This window comes from Phalacrocorax aristotelis, chromosome 15 (genome assembly GCF_949628215.1).
Source record: "Phalacrocorax aristotelis chromosome 15, bGulAri2.1, whole genome shotgun sequence".
NCBI classification, from domain to species: Eukaryota; Metazoa; Chordata; class Aves; order Suliformes; family Phalacrocoracidae; genus Phalacrocorax; species Phalacrocorax aristotelis.
Genome location: NC_134290.1, coordinates 11,022,284 through 11,037,558, shown reverse-complemented (window position 1 = coordinate 11,037,558; position 15,275 = coordinate 11,022,284).

Here is a 15,275-nt window from a genome sequence, read left to right as displayed (position 1 = left end):
ACATACCATCCACCCATTTGCATTTGATCTACTTCATCCTCTGTTAAGTAAGCCTTGAAAGCCACAGTGGGTTGCAGGCCTTCCGCATGCCTGTAAATCACTGGGGCATGTCACATGCTGTAAATGAGCTGGTATGGAAGTGCATCCCACCCCTTAATCTGATCTGAAATGTCCCCCTGCCCCAGAAAGAAACCATCCTTGTTAAATAAGAAATGTAGCTTGCTGGGCTGGGATCGCTGAGGGTGGTGAGGTGGGAGCATGCCTGGCCTGTGAGGTACATTTCCATGCAGGGACTTGAGCAGAGGGCTCACCTCGAGGGGCAGCTCCCTAGGGACGTGGTTTGGCCATGGTTTTGGTGTCCTCCAGGTACCTGCATGTGCCTTGGTCTGGGTGCTCCTGGCTCCCCTGTGCCCCTGGCCCACATCACCCAGGACCTCCCTCAGTCACCCACTAATGGGGGCTGCCCTATGGCTAAGTGCATCTTCTGCACCTCCCACCTTGCTCAGCTTGCTTTCCATCACTGGAAGTCTCCTGGGACAGAGAAGGAGCCCTGCCCTGTGCAGCAGCCCTGCCTCATCCCCCAGCCCCTGCTGTGCAATGGGGTTTTAAGTCATTGAGCTTGTGCAACTCCAAGTCCCTTGTAATAAATCAAAGATTATTTCCCTCTTTCCCGTTGCCTCTCCCCAAAGGTTGCTATTGCTCAGCTGTGGCCTGACTTTAATTACAAAATAAGAGCAGCCGGAATGGGCACTAGGTGCTGTTAATTGGCTTTCCAGGAAAGGTTTCAGCAGAGAAAGTTTAACACACCAGCGATCGATTCGCTTGGTGCTTCGCGTGCATTAGCCTGATGCGAGCCCTTAGCCAGGTCTTAAATTCAGTGTACCGGGTGGCATTGGCCCAAGAACTGTGGCCAGCCTCAAGGCTCCAAGGTACTTTTCCCAGCTAATCAAAGCCTCGAGGGCTCAGAGCTTCCCTGTCTGCACTGGGACGGATTTTGGCTGCTGAGAGCAAATTCCAAGGGGGGATGCTGAAATAAAGCAGATGGGATGATTCTGGAGGTCAGAATGAGGGAGAGGATGCCCTGCCAGGCATCATGTGATGAAAACATACTTACTGCTCCAGCAGCTGTCAAAAGCCTGAACAGATGAGGCAAGGTGCCCAAGGAGTGTGCAGGGATCTCATTTACCTGGTAATTAATGGAAATCGTGAAACAAATCAACACATGCTCCCTATGGAGAGCTTTACGCTCTGGTTTCAAACTGCTGATGGAGAATGGGTATGGCTTGAATGTGAGAGCCGTAAGTGCTGCTGTGAAGCTGAGGCAGAACTTGGTCCCCACCACCCTGTCACTGAGGGAGCTCCTAGCTATGTGAGGGATGTCCTTACCTGCCAGCGTGCTCCCCCATAATGTGTGGCTGTGGGATGCCTGACCCTGCCTGCGCTGTTAAGGCACTGCTAATTGCTCTGCCCCCCATAGCACGTGGGGCACTTGCAGTGCTGTCACCGGCAATATGCCTTGACTTAAGGCAGAAAAGCAGGAATGAAGATGTTATAATGAGCCCCATCATCTCCCTCTGATCCCGCTCAGCTGAACATGTCACAGCTGATTCTCCTGGTCCAGCCCTCCCACCACGCTGCACGGGTACCCACGCCCCGCGCACCAGCCCTGCCAGGAGAGAGACGTTGATGGGAGCCTGAGCGGGTGACCAGACGTTCCCTTTTGTTTTCTGCTGGAGAGGAAGCTCGTCCCAGTACAAAGTGCTGTGCCATTTTTTCTTGCAAGTTAATTAAGTTGGCTCAGTTTAAATATTAAAAATGCTGTTCTCTGATATTTTCCTGCTTCCAGAGCAGTGATGTGACGCTCTGCAGTGCTCTCAGATGGGAGCAGGCACGCTTTATCTGATTCAGAGATTTAAGGATGAGAGAGTGCTGTGGTTTCCCATCGTCTTGTTTATTCACTGCGTGCAAAACGGTTTTGCAAAACAAAATCTTGCAAACAATTAATGCCAATCAGACTTGCTGACAGCCCAACCCTGGCTGCTCAGAGCATGGGCTGAGCTGTGCATGGCAGCATCCGGGCTCTGCCTGTTCCTGGTGCTTCCAGGGAGGGGAACTAACCCCAAAATAGCAAAGGCGAATGTATAACTCGCTTCCTCAGTCCCTTCCTGCCAGTAGTTAGCAACTGGCATAATCCCCGAAGCATAAGGTTTACGATCCTTTCCAAAAACTTTATCTGAATGTTAACTGTATTCTGAGGTACAGTAAATGACAAATCCCCTTTGAATTTTGTTAAAAAATCTCATCTTAAAATATGCAAACGACCTTTCTGTCTTTCTAAAAAGCTCCCTGCTTCTGGAAATTAAAAAAAAAAAACAAAACAAAATACCAAAACCCCAAAAACCAACCAAAACACTTGCTACTGGATAAAAATATATAGCCCTTGAACTTACATGAAGTGGTGCAGCTCCCCTGGCTGCGATGGAGGTGGGTCAGGTAAGGATCCTGCTCCTCCTCGACTTTTTGCAGGCTGGACTTTAGCAGATCATAGAGCCACTGTAGTAAAATCTCTCCCAGATACCCTGACAGGAGCAACTGCAGAAATTCTGTCTGAGGAATTGGTGGGCTCTCGCTCTCTTTGATATCACTCACATTATAATTAAGAGATAATGTCAATAGAATAAAACATTGTCTCAGGATAATGGTCTCCTGCTGCTACAGGAGTGTCAAGGCAAAGTCAAATCATTTATCAAAAATGAATGTTGAGGCAACTCTGGGACGTTTGTTTTCACAGCAAGAGGCATTAATCCTGGGACAACAATATCCCAGCGCTTTTACTTCTCCTGCGCCAGGTGATTGATGCCAATGCATCATCGTGCCTGTGAGCCGCGGGTGCCGCTGAGCGATGGGCTCTCGTTGCAGCATTATTGACCAGGTGAATTTTGACTTGTTGAAATAGATAATAGTAAATCGAGGAGCACTGGATCATGTGGTGGGGTGTCAGTAAGCGTGGGTTTTATTTCTGAAGGTGAATAGCGCTGTGTGAGTGGTGACTGTGGCCGGCTGAGGTGTGTTTCAGGGCTGTGCCTGCCTTGCGGCTGCTGGAGGGTGGCTCGTTCATTAAACCATCCATGGCTAATCTCAGAGCCTGCTCCCACGCCCAGCCTGATTTCACACTGCCCTGGAGGATTTCTGGGGCCCTGCTCTGAACAGTGGGGCTGGCCGTGCCCCTCTGGCTGGGCTTGCCTGGGATCTCGGCACAGGACTGAGCAGGTGGCTGGCTTGATGTATTTTTTGAAGTCCTGCTGAGTACAAATACCCACAGCCCAGCCAAGGTGAGTGTCCATGGTTCCAGGTCCTTTGGCAGAGGCTGGAGCAGCCTCAGCCCCATCCCTGGCACCATGAAGGGCTGGGGAAACCGCTGCTGTCTGACGTGACACCCGCAGCAATCACTGCAGCCTCCAGGGCTGGGGACAGGAGCCGCCTCTGCAGTCCAGCCTCTGTTTTCATTAGGAGAAGTTGCAAGGTCAACACCTGAAATTAAAGATGTTAAGTGCCAGTTAGACTTGAAACAAAGTCCGAGGAGGGTGTACAAGAGCCCTTCCAGAATTTTTTTTTTCCCTCCTGGATTTGTCAGCGGAGAGAATTACACATCTAGCAAACATTTGGGCTGCAGAAGAACACAAGTGCTTTGTACCATCTCCAAATGGCAAATCTGTTTTCCTGAAGCAGCCCCCTTGTACGCAGAAGCTGCCTGTTGGCACAAGCACGTTTGGTTCTTGCAAGCCCCTCCAGGGGATGGTCCCTCTGCCAATGTGCTCTCCACAGCTCCGTGCCTTTTGCAGGAGAGGCAGGGAGTTTAGGTTGGAGCACAACTAACTGTATTTCACACACTGGGTGGTCCTGGATGAACTAATTGGAGCTGACTTCATTTCAGAGGGTTACTCTTAAATTGTCCCCTGGCACTGCAGTAGCCTCAACAGCCCAAACGGGATTGAAGCCCCGTGGAGGCAGGTAGCGCCTGGATGAGCGAGCTGCTCAGTTAACTTGTCCCCTCCTCTCCCCGGGCCGTTGATCCTCCGTTGCAGTACATTGCATGGAGATGCCGTCAGCAGCTTGGACACAGGACAAGGATTGGGGTGCATATGGACTTCTGGGCACAGACTTTGTCTTTTGAAGCTCTGGGTGGTCCTGGTCTCCCCACAGAGCGGGGGAAGCTGCTCCCTGCTCCCTTCCCAATAACTCCCAGGTGTGTGTCTGATCACCTGAGCAGAGTTTGGCAGCAAGGCTGCCCGCAGGGGGGGGTCTGCAGAGCTGACTGTGCGGGCAGCGCTGCCGGCAGCACGCAGGAGGCGAAATGCCCTTGACGTTTGAGCAGCAGCAGAGATCTGCAGAGGTAGCTGGGATCAGGCAGTGGTTGTGCTGGCACGGTGGTGGTCAGTGCTGCAAGTCTGAAACCGCCTGCAAAGGGCTTTCACGTGCTCTGTATCCCCAGTGTAATGAGATGCAGATTCACTGGTGCTTGGTGCAGTCTCAGTCATTTCTATAACCTCCTTCTATAGCTGACTGCCCTTATGGTGCTGCTTTGCCTGATGCTCAGGGTGGGCAAGTGCATCCCACTGGGTGCATGGGGAGGGCAGCTCAGTCGGGGTGGGAGCACGTTTGGACTGTGTTTTTTGTCTTTTCTCTTGCTTGCTGGCTCTAGGAAGGAGCAGGGGCCATGGAAAGCACTCTCTGTTCAGAGGAGGCTGTGACTCCACACTGTGGCATGGCTTGGGGCATGCTGGGGTTGTGCTACCCAGCAGCTCCAACCAAGACACCCCCTAAGCATCATGTGAATGGCCTCAGCAGAGGAGCGAGACTGGCTCAGACTGTTACAGGAGGAGACTGAGAGGCACAGTGTGACTTAAGGACCTTTAAAAGGCCAATAAAGCGGCCAGGGAGAGCCCAGGCAGCACAGTTGCCTGGGGGGTAACCTGGCCATGTGGCTGTGGTGTCTTGCAAAGCCAGGCACGCCAGGGCAGGCGGAAAAGCAAAAGATGTGTGTGCCACGGCATGCTGTTGGGCAGCATGGCAGGGCGCTGCGGTTTGTGAGGAGGGAGGGTGTTGCTGCCTCGCTCGCTCCCCTCACCCCGGTGCGCCGCTCACATTGGGCTGTGGAAGCTTGAAATGCAGCACAGAGCTGGGCCAGAAACTCCTGGCTGCCAATACAGGTGCATTTTGTTCATGACTGTCTTAAAAACGAAACAAAAGAATTGGATTCCTCGATTTAGGCACCCAAATCCATGGGCTTGGCACTTCTGCAAGAGGATAGTGGAGGCAGAGAACTGGTTCTCCAGCTGGGACTCAGAGCGCTGAATCAGGAGCTTATAACTATACTTATGCTTCTGTGTAGCATTGGGTAGGTTAACTAAAAGAGGGGAGGGAAGAAACTGCATCTTGTGTGTTGGTGTTAAAGTCTGGGGCCAGAGAGCTCCAACTTGTTTGAAAAGGGACGTTTTCTATCGCCACTTACCCTCAGCGAGTGGGCACTCAGACCAAGCTGAAATATAAGATGGGCACTCGAGAAAAAACCCAGAAGAAAGCCTTGCCCTGTAGCTGCCAACCCCAACCTGAGGCATAGTGAGCTCCTGCACACAGTGTTATCCTGGCAGCCACAGCCTTCAGTGATTTAGCCAGGAAATTATTCACTCCAAACGAGGGATGTTCAAGGGTGTCCTGAGACCCTGGACCACCCTGTGCTGGGCATCAGAGAAATGCAATTGGGTGTCAGGGTCTGTATGTGCAATCCCTCTCCTGCACCGAGGTCTGCTCCTGCTGCAAACACCAATAAAGATGTCAAGCCAATGCGTGCAGGGAAATAAATCACAGCATTTTTTTTCCTGCCCAGAGCACGAGGTGTCTTCTGGTGCAGCGTAAGGGGGAGCAGAATAGAGGCTGGCTGTGACTGCAGATGTGTGCTGTGCTGAAGGTGAGGGCTCCTGTGTGCTGCCTGTGCCAGGGAAAGCCGCTCTCAGCCCCTTCCCACTGGCACCAACTGGCACGGTTGTGCACAGCCACCAACGCAAGCATTTGGGATGTGACCGCCAGCTTGCTGCAGAGGGGCCGCTTGCCCTGCTGAGCCACCCATCACTGTGGCCTCAGGGTGGATATGAACAGGAGCCCTCACCCAAGAGGCTGTTTCCCCTCACCTTCACTCCGTGCTGCGGGACTGACTGTAAGATATTGTCGTTGCCTGAGAGTGGTCAAAGAAAAAAAAAAAAGGTGGAAAACTTAAAATGATGAAGTGCTTTGAGCCAGACCTTTGCTGTCAGTGTGAAACAGCAAGCGCTGATTTAAGCAGCCCCTTCAGTAACTGACCTACACCGAACAAATCCATTTACAGTGTCTTGTTTCTCCTCACTGTTTAACTACCAGAGTTCAGAGATGATTCCTTAAATGTTAATGGTGCAGGAATTTGGAAACTTTCCCAGAGTTGCTAGGGGAGCTGTGCAGGAATATGTCTGCCGTGCTTGTGCAGTTCAATTTCCTGCTGAACATCAGGCGGGCTGTTCTCGCCTACTGCTTTGTAATTAAAGTGCTGAAAGACCATCACTCTTTGAGGTTGATCGTGCTCAGATTCACCCCCTGGGCGAGGTCCAGCTTTGTGCCTAGCTGCAAGGAGGGCAAGGTGCAAAATATACAAACACAGTCCTAGCCCGCTCTTGTCCTCGGTCCCACCATCCCATGGCTTGGATGGGGACCGAGGACTGGTCTCTGTACCCTGGACAGACCGTTTGATAGATTCCCTGGGGACTGAGGCCACATCTGATCTCTGCTGCATTCCTTGTGCTACTGCCCACGGGCACAATCTGTGGTACCCGTTGCTCTGGGGCCAGGGTGAGGCGTTTGCCCCCATCCCTGAACAGCTTGTTCACAGGACTCAGCATCAGGAATCTGGCAGGTGAACGTTGCACACCATGGATGTGTGTGAGCCTGACAGCTGGGGTAAGTTTGGGCTGTAGCTGAGGGTGTCAGTACTTCTCAAGTACTTTTCTGAGGAGCGTAGCTAGCTTTGTGCACGCTAAAATACAGGGTTTCATCAAAGCGGAGCTCAGGGTACTGAGCCTTGGGTGTGCATCAGCCTGGAAGGTCGTCATTTCTCTTCTTCCTGCAATGGGGCAAGTGTGAACATGAATGCATCCAATACGTGGGGCTGGAGGGCAAAGCGTAGAGCCCCGTGCCCGGACATGCAAAGCCTCTTCATCACACTGTACCTCTGTGCCCGCAGCAAAGGGGTGGCTGTACCTGGGGCACCCTCCTGCCCGTGGGCATCCCAGGGCTCGTGGGGTCTGTGCCAAGGGATGCCCTGCTGGCACCACCCGTCTGCAATGGGACGGGGACAGGTCCTGGTTTGGGAGCAGGGAGAGCCAGCCATCAGCACCAGGGGAACGTGCTCACCATGGACATTGCAGGTGAAAACAAGGGCTTTAAAAGGAGCCATGAGAGTTGAGCTGACATGTCCTCCTCTGGCTCTTTCTGCTCTAAACTTGGATCTGACTCCTTCCACTGTCTCGTTAAGAACAAGTGCTTGGCCCAAGTTACATGGCAAATTTTGACATTTTAAAAATTGATGTCTTTTTCTGCTCATAACTTAAGCTGTCTAGTTTATCAGAGACATATGGAAAGTTTATTACATTCTTATTACAGATCCAGCCAAGTGAGCTGACTAATGAATGTGATTTTGTTTTTTTTTTTTTTAAGCTAGGACTTGGCATGGGAGACCTCCTCCGAAAGGGATAGCTTTGGGTTGAGAAATAAATCACCAGAAGTTTTTTCCCCTCTGTCCTAAGAGTTCAGGTCAGAAAAGCCGCAGCATGTCTGATTTGGGGGTAGAAAGTGAGGCGCAGGCAGAAATCAAGTGTTTGTAGGAGATTTAGTGAGTTGCCCCGTGACAACCCCAGCAGCGTCCAGCAGCACGGCACGCTCGGTGCTGCCAGCTCCCTGCCACCATCCTGCCCACATCATGGGCAAGGACTACAGACAGGCTGCCAGGACAAATTGCACAAATTCATGGGAAACCATCATTTTGTTGCTTAAAACAACTTGGGTTTTATCAATAAACAGCAGGGACACAACTGTCCTGGGGGCAAAGTTGGTCCCAGGTGGCCCATGACAGCCGGGGCCGTGAGGGTGCAAACCTGCACGTGGCTTTCGGCAGCTGAGGGAAGCGTTAAACTCTGCAGGCTGCTCTGGGTGAGCTCAGCCGTGTGCCAGGTATGAGACAGTGGAAACACAGCCTCACGCTGGCCGCCCTCCAAACCACGCTGCCGGGGGACGCTCCCACGCTTTGCAGCGGACGCAGACCTCCCATACCCACCATCCTGGCACGGTGCAGCAGCCACCACCCCGAGCGGCCCCTGTCCCTAGCCCGGGCACCTGCCTGCGCACGGCCCTGCTAGTGTATTTAGGTTGAAAACCGTGAGTTTCTGTTCTGTCGCTGTGTTTGGACTTGTGATGCTGTGCTCAGGATGGGTGTGTGTGCCTGTCCCATCTTCCCGTGCGTCCTCTGGCTGTGCCTGCTCCTCTCCTCCCATGCATCCTCCATCCCTTTCAGTCCCGGGTGTCGGAGGGTGCAACCCTCACATCTTTCAGAGCTGATGCCACAGTTTCACACTTTCCAGCACAAACTGTTTCTTGGTCTCAGAAGATACTCCATCCCTTCCAGCGATGCCCTGGTTACCCTAGTGCACACCTCCCTGGGTCTCAGTGGCTCAGGGCATGAATTTTGGTTTCTCCTTTATAGGAACCACTCACTTCAGCTTTGGCCTCATTTGATTCATGAACTCAGTTGGTTATAAGTGATATTATTGTTGGTTTTCCACTACTCAAAATATCCGCCTGTATCTTTCCTCTGCTGTTCTGCAGTTTATAGTGCCCGCTGGGACAATGACAGCAGCACTGCAGAATGCAAGTTTTTTGGCTGGGCTATTGTAGTTTTACTGTCTTGCCCTGCATAATGCGGAGACCTTCAGGCCAGCTCCCATGCTTGTCCTGCTTCACAGCTGGCATTTCGTGGCTTGCTGCGTCTCTTGGTGTGTCACCTCACCTGGTGGCTGTTTCCACCCCCCACCTGCCCCTTTTACATCTCACGCGTGCTGTGTCGCATTTCTACCATCTATAGGCAAAATCGCTTCCTCTGACTCACCACTTGGTGCTTTTTCCCCACTTCAGTCTGCTAACTCTGGCATAATTTCCTCGTTCTGTAAGTGTTGCAGGGGGTAGCACATACAGGGCACTTCTCCAGGAGAGGTTTTTCTCTGCAGCACACTAGGGACGAGTCTTTGCTAGTTTTTCTCCTTTGCTATTTACTTCTCCTATGTCTACGTGAGTACTACCACACATGCAGAGTCTGGTAAATCATCTCTCCTCTAGGCTCTGCTTCTTCCCTGGGTCTCTTTGTAGACCATGTTCATCGTCTTTGAACACATTTGTAGGTCTTGGCAGAGCAGGAGCTTGCCTGCAAGGGTGCTCAGGGAGCCAGGGATGAATTTTACACGTTATCTCTGCAGCCCTTTCTCCTTATGGCTCTGCACCCCAAGCACTGTCTGAGCTTGAGGTTGCTCTGCTCTGTTCCTCACCCCTGCTCTTCCTCTACAGCAGCTTAGCACATCTCTTAAACTTGGATCCTCACATCATCAGCCATCTGGTGTGTTTCAGCAATACAAAGAGCTATTGTTTGCTCCGGAATCGTGTTCTGGCGAGGTAGCTCTGCTTCTGGAGCACTCTGCGGGTTTTCCAAGGGTCCTTCTGCTCTGCTGGCAAGTGCAGGTGCATTTGGAGCAGCCTTTGCCTCTGACAGAGGCACTGCTTGGATTTTCTTTTCTTCTTTTGCCTTGTCTAATCATAATCCCGAAGTTTCCCACAGTGAGCCTACACTGAGAAGTGCCCCCATCCTTTGGCAGGTACAGGACCTGGGGGTGCCCCTGCCTATCCTTTCACGGAAGCAATCTTCTGAGATTTGGGCTTGAAGTCTTAATGTCTTTTCTAGTGTTAAATCTCTTCATGTCCTTTAACATCAATCCCTTCCTCAAAGTCAGGGTCTCAGTCAAAACGCAATGCCCACAGCATGCCCCTTGGGAAGCTACACGGAGAGGAAAGCAAGGGGTTAAAAGCAGAGTCCTCCTGCCAGCTGGGGACACTGGTGCATGACAAATGTGGCTTTTGCATTTCCCTCTGCAAATGAGCCCACAGTCAGCCTAATTTCGGAGAGAGATGCCTCTGAACCAGAGTGACTCAGAGGGATTTATTTTGCGAACCGGGTGGCTGTGTCTGGCGGGGCTGCGGCAGCCGCTTGCAGGTTTAATTTGTAAATGCTGACACATGGCATTTCCTCACCGTCTCGTTGGGAAGGGCGGCGTGTCTGCCGGCACTTCCAATTTGTCACTGTCAGGACTGGCCCCATCTCCTGCTCGTCTCTGAAATGTCTTCTGATCGGTGCTGGGGAAGTTATTGGCACATAATTTATCATTTAATATTACCAGAAGGGTTTCTTCTACAAACATCCCCCAAATGATTATCCAGATTATGTTAGGTAGCTCTTCCCTTCACCTGCAAAGATCTCTCTCAACATCTGTTTGGTGCTCTGCTGTAGTGTCGGGGAGAAAAACTGCCCTTGATGCGACATCTCCTTCACCGAAAAGCCTTGATTAACAACCAGCTGACCGCTGCGGCACCTTCCTACACCTGTGCTCTTGCAGGAGATGGTGCATTAGGGACTTTTTCAGGATTGCACCTTCCCATCTGTGTCTCTCATCAGGCAGCTGGGGAAACATTTCCCCAGACCTTATTCTTCTCTTTGGAGGAAGGGTTTGGGGGTGAGTTAGGACCACCAAGGTGCCTGGACACCCCTGGATGGTGCAAGAGGGCTGGTACTGGGGTGTTGTACCCCTGGGAACAGAGGTCTTCTACATTGCTCATCATGGTCATGGTGGCAACTTGCTCTGCAGGTGAGTGCTGAGATGTTGCGTGGCAGTCAGGGGGAAGCAAACTTGTCCCCAAAACTGGCATAGAGAAGGGACATCCCTGTGAAAATCAGGGACAGAAGGCACGGGAGCCTCTGTCCTGGTTCAGACTCCTCCAGTGCAGAGGAAGGTGCTGATCCTGATGGCCCCCAGCTCCCACTGGTGTTCAGCAGGACCCAGATGCCACAGGAACACCGTGTGGGCTGTGGTGCTAGCACAGAAGGAGGCAGTTGACTTGCACACGCTTTCCCCAACTTGCAGCCAAAGGCAGGATGTGGCAGCTGCTTTTGGGCTTCAACCACAGTATTTCTGGAAAGGGGCATCACAAAAAAAAAATCTTTGCATGTGCTTCTGTAGTGACCAAAGCAGATCTGCAGGGTGGGATCTGCATTGCAGTGAGCCAGGTACCTGCTCCTCCGAGCAGCCCTGGTCCCAGCCCCGGTGCAAGCACGGCAGAGCTGGCAGGGGGAGCTGGGTGACATGCCAGCGCACACCAGCCTGGCCGTGGGCACCCGCGTGTGCGGGGTGCTCTGGGGGATGCTGGCAACACCCAGAAGGAACGCACTGGACACTTCTCAAACTGTGGCTTTCCTCCCTCACCCTCTAAACTGCATCTTCCTACACGGTGTCCAGTATCTCTGCAGCTCCATCGCACCTCGGGGCAAAGTCAATGCTTCCTTCTGCCCACATGCTTTGCCAAGACACAGCACCCAGTGGAAACAACCCCAGCCACAGCGAGGCTGAGCCCCAGGGCTGTGCCACGTCCCTTGTGGGAATGGGACATGCTCCCCAGCACAGCCCCTCTGTTCATGCTTGTCTCAGCCACTGCTTTCTCCAGCTTGTCCTCAGCTGCAGCCGTGCAATCAGTTAAAACCCTGGCTGGCGCTCTGATTTGTACAGGGCAGCTTTTCTTGGAAGCTTGCTCATGGTTTTATAGTTCTGCTTTATTGGAGACATGAAAGTGATTTTTGTTGTTGTTGCTGTTTTATGAGCCAGACTTCAAAGGACGCAATTACGCAGACTGGGCAAAGACCTGCTGGTATCTCATGGAAAACTGTGGAAAACCCCTTCCCTTCAGAGCCCGCTCCACAGCTAGGCTGCACTTCTGTTATTTTCATTGAAACTTCTGATTTCTGTGGAAGAGTGCAGTCAGACAAGGTCTTTGGTGCCTATGGTCATTGTTGCCTTCCTTGGCTGGATGTCCTCATCCCCCGTGACGTGGCAGGAGTGGCTGTGGAAGTCACTGTGGTGTTGCCAGTGTTGGATGATGGCTTCAGAGTAAAGAGGATGAATTTATGGGAGACAAAGGAGACATTGCTGGAGAATCATCTCAGGAAAGTGCAAAATGCCTGGAAAAGGTATGTTTTTCCCATGAGACCTGGGCAGGGCTTCATCTTGTCTCTCTGTCTTGCCCCATGTCCTCTCTCCAGCTGGGTTTTGTCTCCCTGATGGGGTCCTTGGTGTGGGGGCTTGCTGTTCCTTAGGGACCTTGCATACAGGTCCTGGTCCCGGCTGAGGGAGGGGCGGATGCAGGGCAGGTACCTCCTGATGAGGCATCCTGGTCAGGCACCTCCTCTGGCAGACATCCACGGTGGGCTGGTCCTTCACACGTCCTCTGAAATCTCAGGCTGTTTGGGAGACAGTGTTGTATCTGCAGCCGCCTCCCTCTCCACATGGCCAGGGAAAGGTGCCAGCTCCCCTTCCTGCACACTGCAGCTGAACTCGGTGGGGGACCCTGCCTGAAACACAAGTGATGCTCTTGCTGGGTAAGGCATTGGTTCCCATCAGTAAGTGTGAAGGATGGATGATGTTTTGGGTTTGTTTTTTTTATATAGTAGATGGATTGTGCTGACAAGAGTTGCGGCTCAGATGACGGTTTTCCCTCTGTCCCCTGAGCTTCCAAACGCAGATACTCCCCTAAAAATCCCTGACAGCTTCCTGATTTCTAAAAGCAAACAGTAGGCACAGGGCGGCTTCCCGAGAGGCGACTGGTCTCTCCTCCCTGGCTTTGTTCCACTGCTCTTCCCCAAGCCCGTAGGCGTGGAAAGCCGAGCTCTTTATCAGCTCCTGTTCACCAGGAAATTTTGTAAGTGTCTGAGAAGACCCTGAGGCTATATAAAAGTTCAACTTGTGATTCATTTCCTTCCTATTCAGGGATAGGCTAATTTGAGAGTACGCGCTGAACATTAATTACCTTCCTTGCCACGGTTTCCTATTCAGGCATCCTTTCCCAGATGACTTTCTGCTCACTCAGGTCCAAGGCCATAAAAGCTCCCCTATTAGGAAAGGAAATATTTTACATCAGGTTTATACTGTATGCCTGAGGTCATCAGAAGTACAGATCAAGTGGCAGAAATACACACTGTGCTCTCTCCTTCTAGCATGAAAAATGAATCAATAACTCATCAATTTAAATTAAAATGTCTGCCTTGCAAAATGCCTCCAAGCGCTAATATTTGCAGCCCCTGTGTTTTGAAACAGTGACTGGAAATCCTCTGCCCCTGTAACACATGCAGGGATCCATCTCCACGAACGGCATGCAATTGCTGACGCCCAGAAAAAAACCCACTTTCCCTTCCCCTGGAAGGATCCAACAAGGTGAACTTTTGGAAATTGCCTCTCCTGGTGCATGAATTATGTATCGAACAGGCGGCAGTCAATATATCTGACTTCTTCACAAGGTAATTAAGAATAAAGTGGGAATTCAGGCAGAACCGTTGCCCTGTGCAGGAGTCAAGCGTAACCGTATGGAGCCAGCTCTGAAGCGAATGGTTTGCGGTAGCGATGCTGCAGGGATGCAGGGGGCTGTACGTCTCACGGAAACCCCGTCAGTCCCTTTGCCTCTCGCTGTGTCCTGCGGGTGCCTGGGCAGTGCGCTGGACTGAGCTGCTGTTTGCATTCCCACCTCCCTCCCGACAGCGGGGATATCCCACATTTTCCATAATTCATTGGGGTATTTGCTGCTCTGGTGTACCCGTGTGTGCTGCCAGCCCTGGATGGTGAAACCAGCGCAGATCCGGCTATCCAAACCTTGACAGGGTTATTACCCCCAAACTGCTGGACTTGGAAGGGGAAGGAGGTTTTACCCAAGATGGCACAAGTTAAAGTGTATCTTTTGATAATATTGACTTCCATTTAGAAAATCTGAGCTTTCCTCCCTACTCAAATCTCTTCTTGCAAGCTAATTAAAAAGTAGCTGTATTAGTGAACACACTCATGGTCATTAGCAAACAGTCAACTAACTAATTTTAAAGATTTATGGTGTTGGCAGCAGGTAAATTATAGTCTACAGAGAGTTTTCTTGCAAATGATCTGAAAGTAAGGTTTGTTCTAGCCTCGGGGAAACATAAAGGAAATGCATTTAATGACCACAAATTGTATGTGGTCATAGTCTCAATAAGATATTTAATGCCTACTTGCAATTTTAGCAGTTAGAAAAGTGCAACAGCCTTAATAGCAGTGTGCGGGTTGCGTGTCCTCTCTACCTGTCGGTAGCTTTCCTCCGGGATCTGCCATCTCCAAGCATCTCACGTGGGCTCCAGGGAAGGATTTCCTCCTCTTACCTGGTTAGGGAAAAGCTGTGATGTATTAAAAATAAGTGCGACTTTTGTTTTCCAGATTTTGTTATAAAAACCTGCTGGTCTCCAACCATGACATGTATTATGGTCTCAGTTTCACAGTTAGAATAATGTTTAGATTGGCAACGAAAGCCCTAAGTGTGCTTGCAGAGGAAAAGACACTTGCCGCACTCACTAGAAATGACTTTCAGCCACTCCGGTCTTTATTTCTCCTCTGGACAACTCTCTGCCTGCACTGGCAGGTCACCGCAGTATTTCCGTGGCATGGCCGAGGCGTGGGGCTGTGTCGCAGGCTTGGATGCAATGCATCACTTGGGCAGAAGGTGAGGGATGGCATGTCCTCCAGACCTCCTTTCTCTGGGCATCACGGCAGGGGGATGCTGAGAGCTGCCCGGAGCTGTCAGACTGGTTGCAAATCACATATGGGCTATTAAGTCCCCACTTCTGATTTTCTCCCCCAAACCCCATGTGTGAGTAAGAGCACCAAGGCTAATAATGAACAGCTCTGGGTCCAGAGAAGCTGAAGATGATCCTAAATGATTGAAGAAGGCAATTTCCCTAACGGAGCTGCAGGCCCCTGGCAGTGATTAGTGCCGGAGCAGAAATGCATCACTTAGCTTGTATTAGTTAAACATAAGATACTTGAGCGAGTGCACAAAATTTTGTTTGCTGTATATTCTTTCCCTCATTGGAAGGA